At 41.0% G+C, this 8,179-nt stretch overlaps 1 long non-coding RNA gene across 1 annotated transcript in view; it reads left to right on the top strand.

The window, feature by feature from the left end:
* LOC121927297 overlaps nt 1–5,642 on the top strand; it is a 19,682-nt gene extending 14,040 nt beyond the window's left edge. The window contains exons 2-3 of the long non-coding RNA XR_006103171.1: nt 4,661–4,814; nt 5,402–5,642. This is a non-coding gene — a long non-coding RNA (uncharacterized LOC121927297). The remainder of the gene's footprint in view (nt 1–4,660; nt 4,815–5,401) is intronic.
* Nucleotides 5,643–8,179: the final 2,537 nt, after the last annotated feature.

Below are 8,179 nucleotides of genomic sequence, written 5' to 3'. Positions count from 1 at the left end.
ACAGATATAAAATATATATCTACATAAATATAAGCAGACAATATATTTTTTGGTTTTTAGTAACTTGCACAAGGCATTAAAGCAGGGATGAGAATCGTGTAGACCTCCAGATGTTGTACCATATCTGCCAGCAACCCTAGCCAGCATAGTCAGTGGTGAGGAATGCTGACAGTTGCAGTGAAGCAGCTTCTGGATGGCACCAATGCCTTCATTAATTCAGTGTGGCATAGTGGTTTGAGTGCTGGACTATGACTCTGGAGACCAGGGTTTGATTCCCAGGGCAACCATGAAACTCACTGGATGACCCTGGGCAAGTCATATGCTCTCAGCCTCAGGGGAAGGCAATGGCAAACCTCCTCTGAACAAATCTTGCCAAGAAAATCTTGTGATATATTCGTCTTTGGGTTGTCATAAGTCAAAAATGACTTGAAGGCACATATCAACAATAATGTACAAAAAACTAAGCATCCTGGATCCTCTAAGGCAGAACCTTAAGACTGATGGGCTGGAATCGTGAAGGTCACATATGTATATATTACCAAGGGTTAGGTTGTGCATGTATTCTTTTAGATGGTGTACAATGGACCTATTTTCTAGCCTCTTGCATGCCATCTAAAATCTCCCCTCACTGACTGGGGAGAAGGGAAGTGACTCAGGAGACCACAAAGTGGCTGAGGGGAAGAGAAATAAGGTTGCACTTCCAGATGGTGTTCAGACTATTTTTTCTTCTTATAGTAATAATAATAATAATAATAAAATGTATTTGTATCCCGCCCCTCTGAGAACAATCGGGGTGGCTAACAAAGTTAAAAATACAAAACATATAAAATCCCTGGTACCCTCCCCTCCTTAAAAAAGTATTAAATCTAATGCAATATTTAAAAATTGCTGAGATGGACAACTTATTGGTCAATTTACTTCCCACTCCCATTTCTCTGTTCCAGACAGAGAATGGCAGCAGCAGTCTCTCTTCCCCCCCCCCCCAAAAAAAAACCCCAGTTGTCAGGTGGGGAGAAAGGTGCAGAATTGTGCATGTGAAACATTATGCTACCCAAGTGCAATGCACGATGTCAGCCTTTACCTATATCTATATGTAGTATTAGACAGGATTGAAAATATGTAATTTGTAATTGAAAACTGATTCCCTCCTGCTCTCCTTTCATTCCATCTCTCTCTCACACACATATACACATGCACACAAGCCTCATATCCCAGTTTTCTCAAAGCAAGTATAGATTTAATCTGTGTCAGGTCTCAGTCCTAGAGCAGTGTGATTTCAGTATGAAATTGAATGACTGATAATCATATCCCTCTCAAATTTAGAAATCAGGGGAAGGAATCACACTGCCTAAGATTTGCATGCATCCCCACTCATTTTGTGGGCCTGGGGTACCTCTAGCTAATCCCCCACTGAAAATTTTGTGTGTGTGTGTGTGTAGAGGGGGAGAGAACTGCTTGAATTTCCTCTTAGAACAAGATGTAGCCACACAGTCTCCAATACGGCTGTATTACCGAAGGAGATATATTTGGAGGGCAGGCTTCTCTGCCCTCTGGCCCCACCTTGCCACAGTAAATAGCTATAGACTCACATATTAGATAAAATTAAGTAGTAGGAAGATGGCATGCAGTTCAAGCAACTTTAAACATTTGATCCCTGGCATTTCTCTTAAGAATAAGCCCTGGCCTGTGAACTTATAATGATTTCCATTTGCATTTCACAACGTACAAAGAATGAGATTTTGTTAATAGGCTTTTCTGACGACTGACAATTTGTAAAAACCCGTTTGTGTAACATGCCTCTGTGTTCTACTGTTTTTATTCTGTTTCACTGAAATGTTATTCCTCTGGTCAGTACTTTAGCAGCTTCTCATCTGAATGTACATGCTTGGTTCATTAATTAAATTGTATATCATCCTTTGACATCACTTGATGTCCAGTAGCTAGGACTGAATGTCCCTTTGGACACAAAAGTATTACTTATAATACTATTAACTAAGAAGGATATAGAGTGGGCCCTTGGTATCCACTGGGAGTTGGTTCCAGGATCCCCTGCGGATACCAAAATCTGTAAATGCTCAAGTTCCACTAAATAAAATGGCATAGTAAAATGCTATGTCTTCTATAAAATGACAAAATCAGTTTGCTTTTTGAATGTACCGTATATATATTAAAAATATTTTCAAACTGTAGATGGTTGAATCTGTGGATACAGAGGGCCAGCTGTATATCATCTTCAGTATGAGAACAGTATATATATCAGCTGGTGATGGACATGGGGTGGAGGGTGCAGTTGCATTGATGTCCTGCTTGTGGGATTCCCTTTGCCATTTGGCTGGGCACTGCGCTAAAAGAATGCTGTACTAGAAAAGCCTTCTGTCTAATCCAACGTGGTGGTTCTTGTTTTCTTAATTTCAAAGTCTCTGTTAGGTTTAAAATGTGAGTTCTTTCCCTAAAATCCAATTGTTAGTCCCATTGAGGTGCATCTCCACTGCAAAATTTATGCAGTTTGACATTGTTTTTACTGCCATGGCTCAATGCCATGGATTTCTGGGATTTGTAATTTTGAGAGACAGAGGCTGTACAAACAGCCCATAAGGGGCGGCTCTATGCTGCCTCTCAAAGCGCTGGGTTGGGGATGCAGCAACTGCATGTCACACCCCAACCTGGTACAAAAAGGAGCCATGAAATGTGGCTCCTTTCTGCACTGCAACAGGGGCTCCATAAGTGTCATGCCTCGGCCTTATAATGCCCCTGGTGCGCAGTGCTGTTTGGGTGCTGTGCATGAGCGACATCATCATGGTACCCATCATGGTCGGGCACGCACCAAGATGGCACCCAGGTGCCGGCACAAGGGCTTTGAGCGTGCAAACACTCAGCCCTCGCTGAGCCCTAGTTTGGTTCCAGGCTGGCACAAAGTGCCGGTCTGTACACCCTCATACTTAGCCTTTTTTGTCAGAGCTCTGGTGTCATAACAAACTAGAAATTCTAGGATTTCATAGCACTGAGCCATAACAGTTACAGCGGTATCAAGCTGTATTAATTCTGACATGTGGCAGCAGCCTGGAGCACTGGAATTTAAGATAAGTGTTGACTATTAAGTTTCCATTGTTTAGTGTATCTTCTGTGTATTCCTGCATGTCATGGGGTTGGGTTTGATGGTCCTTGAGGTCTCTTACAACTCTATGACTCTATGATTCTACTGTAGTTGCAACTAAAGATATTATCGCACTGCCTTTCCTCCCACTTTAGATGCAGGATGTAAACTTAAACAGGCAGATTTTATCACACACACCTGTGCCCAGCCACTAGGCATCCTGTACCTGATTTGGGCTTCTCCTGCACCTTTTAATGAATGGGATTTCTCCATTTTTTAAAAGGTGCAGGAGAAGGCTGGATTGGGTACAGGATGCCTACTGCCTGGGCATGGGTGTGTGCAATAATATCCACCTATTTAAGTTTACATCCTGCATCTAGCACAGAAGGAAAGGCGGGTGATAATCTCCTGACATTTCAGTTCAGAGCTTCACTCTCAGTGACTGAATTTCTTGACTGGAAGCCTAGCAATTCATGTATTTCCCAATTACTGTTCACACAGATTTTATACAACAGTGCTAAAAAGAAGGTCAGTGTTATTTGCATATTGCAGGTGTGTGTGTGTTTTGCTACCGAGGGAACAGTGACATCAATACCCACATGGAGAATTCAGGATGAAGGTGATATTTGAATTGAAAATAGTACACTTTTTCAGACACTGTAATACACTAGCTCATATTTGATATTGTTTACTGTGGGACTGAGTTAAGATATTGTCTGATGTACATTCCCTCATGGCTTCTTTGATTTTTTCCCAAGAAGGGACCCCCCCCCCCCAAATGCTTTTGAGGCTGAACCAGACTGCCTCAAAGTATCATGAATTTATTATTCTTTTTTGGTGTGCTTTGATTGTAGTTGCATATCCACAGGTTTTCAACACACTCTTGAAACATGCTGGGGGTTCCCCTCTCTTTGTCCCTCCTTTGTGTCCATCCCCTTCCCTCTTCCTCTCTTACTGATCACATTGCAGATCATGCAACATTTCAAAAACTGATTTTTATTAATTTCCACTGAGCCTTAAAAACAATCAAGAGTTATAGTTAGATTTCTAGAATGTTCTTATTATACTAGTTAAGCAGTGGGATCATTTTGTTTTAGTGCTGACATCCTTCATTCCCTCACTTGATCTCAGTACAACCTGTATCCTAGAAACAATAGCTGCATGTACATGGTGACTAACTATGGATCTGAGACAGTAGAAACACAAAAGGCAAGCAATTGATACCTTTCATTTCAGAAAGTAGTGGATTTCTTAATACCAACCTGGGAATTGCGAATAAAAATATTTTGTTAATGCTGAGAGCTCCTAGAAAATATTTTGACATGAAGAAAATGTCACATGGATTTCCAAAATAAAATCAGTTTGCACAGGAATAACTGGCATATTCTGAGGTGCCCTCAGTGACAACCGAATATCCCAAATTGTATTAGTCAGTGCTATCTATGATGTTAATTACTATATTATATGATCTGTAATTGGTTGCAGACATCCATGTGAATGACTCAGAAAATATGGCTCCTCACTCAGAACTGGCTTCATCCCTCAACCCTTTATTTCCTCCTGTAGATGAATCTGACTGGCTTCATATTATAGTGCCATACGGTGACCTAATTCGTTATGTGTTCTCCTGTTGACTGAGATCCCTACTGTGATTAGCAGAGAAAGAAAAGATATGAATATTATATGGTGAGAAAATGCTACAGACATAACAGCAGATAGGGTAAGTATTGACAACAACAACAAGACAAGAAAACAAAATGGTTTTCCCAGAAATACCTCTGCTTCTCCTGCCCCTAAGTATACCTTCAAATCCAAAATCAAAATAGGAGAATATTTGGTGAAGTCTTGGTTTAATGGTATTTTTTGCTATTATTATACATTATTTTTTTTTAATTTGCATAAAAATCAAACAAAGCAGATTTGTATTACTTTGATAAAAGTAGACTGAAAGTTTCCTTGAACATTTTTGTTTTATTGACTGGCAGTGGGGAAAAGATGGGGGGTGGGAATGGAAGATTTTGTTTTCATAGATAGAGAGATTTGTGCTTTTTCATTTGTGAAGCGTATCATACAGTATTCAAATGTTATTTTAAAATTGGAAAGTAAGTTACTTGTCTCAAGGGTACGGTTGCTGTGGCCTGGCTCAAACACATCCATGCTGTTGCATTTGGCAGCACATATCACATTTCATTACACTGACAAGACAGAGCAAATTTTTCCAGTTGTGTTAATTTCACCCACAAGTCAGTTTGTGTCACATTTATAGAGAAGACGGTGACATGTTGTAGCCTTATGCTGCCCCTCCAGGTTTTGAGGTCTACTTTCCTGTGTTTTCGAAGTGAAAGACGATTTGGTGTAAAGACGACTGAGGCTCTCCACTGGGGTGTCACACAAGCCAGCAGGATGTCCCCTGCAGTCACCTGGGAAAAGTCAGATGTGCACACCACCAGAATGGGTGAGAAGTAGATCAGCCCACACAATTGGTCTTGTTTTCTGCACTGTACTTGACGAGTGGCACTTTTCTAATTCCTGACATGGAAAATCAACAGCTCAGAAGAACCCTCTGGGAGAGGGGAAATAGAAACTGTAGGGTAAGTCTTTGAATGACATTGACTGAATCTCAGCGGAAAATGGGATGGCAAGTAATGGAAACAGAATGTCATGCCATGGAGGGAAAGCATTTGGTCCATGTTATCAGTTTTCATGGTGCCAGGGCTGCCTCCATTCATATTAAAGGTAATGGCCAGAATCCTGTTGTAGAGTTATGAACGTGTAACCTGGAGTTCACATGTGTTTGTAGGTGTCTTCAAGTAGTCTGTCAAATTATGCCGACCCTATCCATTTCATAGGGTTTACTTAGACAAGGAATTCTTAGAGGTGTTTTTGCCAGTTCACATAGGGACTGTGAAAGCCCCCCCCCCCCATCGTCATTTACTGAGAAGCAGCTGACCCCCCCTTGCATGAGTGATCTCTGGCATTAGGGGGAATTGTAACAGTGGTCTTGCTTCTTGTCTCTCACAACAGAATCACTCACTGAGAGAAGGCAGGAACATCAACCAGCCGCTTCTTCAGTGACAGGGAAATGGACCTCCATTGGTCACAGCAGCTGCTTTACTGTAAGTGACGACTGGGGAAGGTGGGCTGGAATTCCTTGCATAGCTCCATAACTATGATAGTTATGCGTTCATAACTGCCCAAAAGGATTCTGGTCATTATTACTTATTTTATGCCAGGCATAGGGAAGCTGTCTAGATGCTGTTGGATCCACATCATATCAGCTCCAGCCATCAAGGATGATGGAAGCTGTAGGCCAACAAAACTTGAAGGATCATAGAATTCTCCTGTCTCTACAGGACCTATGGCTGGGTCTTCTCACAAAAAGGAAATTATGGCTAAATTTGAAGTGTGGATGTGCTCTGTATGTTTTTTTTTTTTTAAATCTCATTTCCTGGAAAAGGCCATTCCTTTTATAGGTTCTGAAACCTAGCTGTTTTTTCATTTCAGTAGGAATCTTTGGGCGCATCTACATGGGCCAAATAAAACAATGTTTTCACAGTGAGATGTCCAAACGATATGCTGGATGACTGGAGCTAAATCATCCAGAGCATCCATGACTGTGAGGCCATGAATAATGTGATTGTTCAAAAGGAAGAAATGTGTGGACAGTCTTCCCAAACTTACCTCGGTGTGTGTAAACAAGCTCATCGTTGCTGCAAATTGGGGTAAACCGAAGGTAAATTGGTTTTTCCTGTCAGTGTAGATGCACCTTTTCTGGCTCCTTGATGAACTGCATTAATTTTAATAACTAGATGGAGGCAACTTTCTTTAAAACAAATGAAGCTGTTTTAGGGACTCTGTAGGGTAACCAGGCTGGCACCAGTGTTATAGAAGAATGACACTTTGTTGTCATCAAGGCACCAAGGCTGTGTCTACAGTGCAGAATTAATGCGGTTTGATACTGCTCCAACTGCCATGGCTCAGAGCTATGAAAATCTGAATTTGCAGTTTAGCCTTCTCTGTCAGATTGCTCTGGTGCCACAACAAATGACAAATCCCAGGATTACATAAGATGGAGCCATAACAGTTAAAACAATGTGCTGTAATTCTGCAGTGTGGCAGCAGCCTGATAGTACTTCATTTTCATTTCAACTGTTAACAAAGGATACTTCAACTTCTTCATTTGTAAACCTGTTTTTTTAAATCATGATATCATCCTTCCATTCATTCATTATCTCCTACCAAGGCAGCACTCATAACAGAAATATCCCTGTATCTTTTGAGTTATCTCAGAGCTTGAGCTGACCTTCAGGGGAAACCAGCTGAGAGATGCGTCCTTCAGGAGAAACCAGCCAAGAATATACTTGAGGGAATAACAAACTGACAGTACAGTCTAATATATGTCTATGATTTAAGGAAGCAAGCCCCATTTTACCAAAATGAACATACTCCCAGTAAATGTGTATATGATTATAATCTGAGTCATGAGCCAAGAAATCTCTGATTTGGAACTTGCTTCTTGCCATAAACTCATTAGCTGGACTTAGGGCCTTTTCGTTTTAACTACCATGACTTTTACGTAGTCCTCATATTTGCAGTTTAGGGAGGAACATTTAGAATTCTCAGCCAGAGAGATCTAGTGCCTCACTAAAGTACAAACCACAGGATCCCACAGGATGTTACCATGGCAGTTAAAGCAGAACCATAAGGCTATAATTGTGAAAAGGCCCAAGTGCTTATGAAGCAACCATGCATTGCGTGGGCATCACACAAGAGCATCCATGCTTCTCTGTGGCAGCAGGTAAAGTGGAATCAATGTAACGATGTACTATGAAAGGCCCCTTAGACAAACCGCACATATTCTCTTAGTCTAAGCTCCATATACTGTATAGTGGTAATAGAACATTAACCCACCTTTAAGGAAGACTGCAATGGCAAGAAAATAGGTTAGATTACAACCTGCTAGTAATACTGAAAATAGACTCACTCAGATCAAGAGGGCTTAAGTTAATCATTGTTGACTAACTGAAAGTAAAGTAGCCATATTCTTCTCATTTTAAGGATTTAGGTGCATGCAGCAGGACTGAT

This window comes from Sceloporus undulatus, chromosome 3, assembly GCF_019175285.1.
Source record: "Sceloporus undulatus isolate JIND9_A2432 ecotype Alabama chromosome 3, SceUnd_v1.1, whole genome shotgun sequence".
NCBI lineage: Eukaryota > Metazoa > Chordata > Lepidosauria > Squamata > Phrynosomatidae > Sceloporus > Sceloporus undulatus.
The sequence above is the reverse complement of the archived record's forward strand: the minus strand, read 5'-3'. Positions and strand labels throughout refer to the sequence as shown.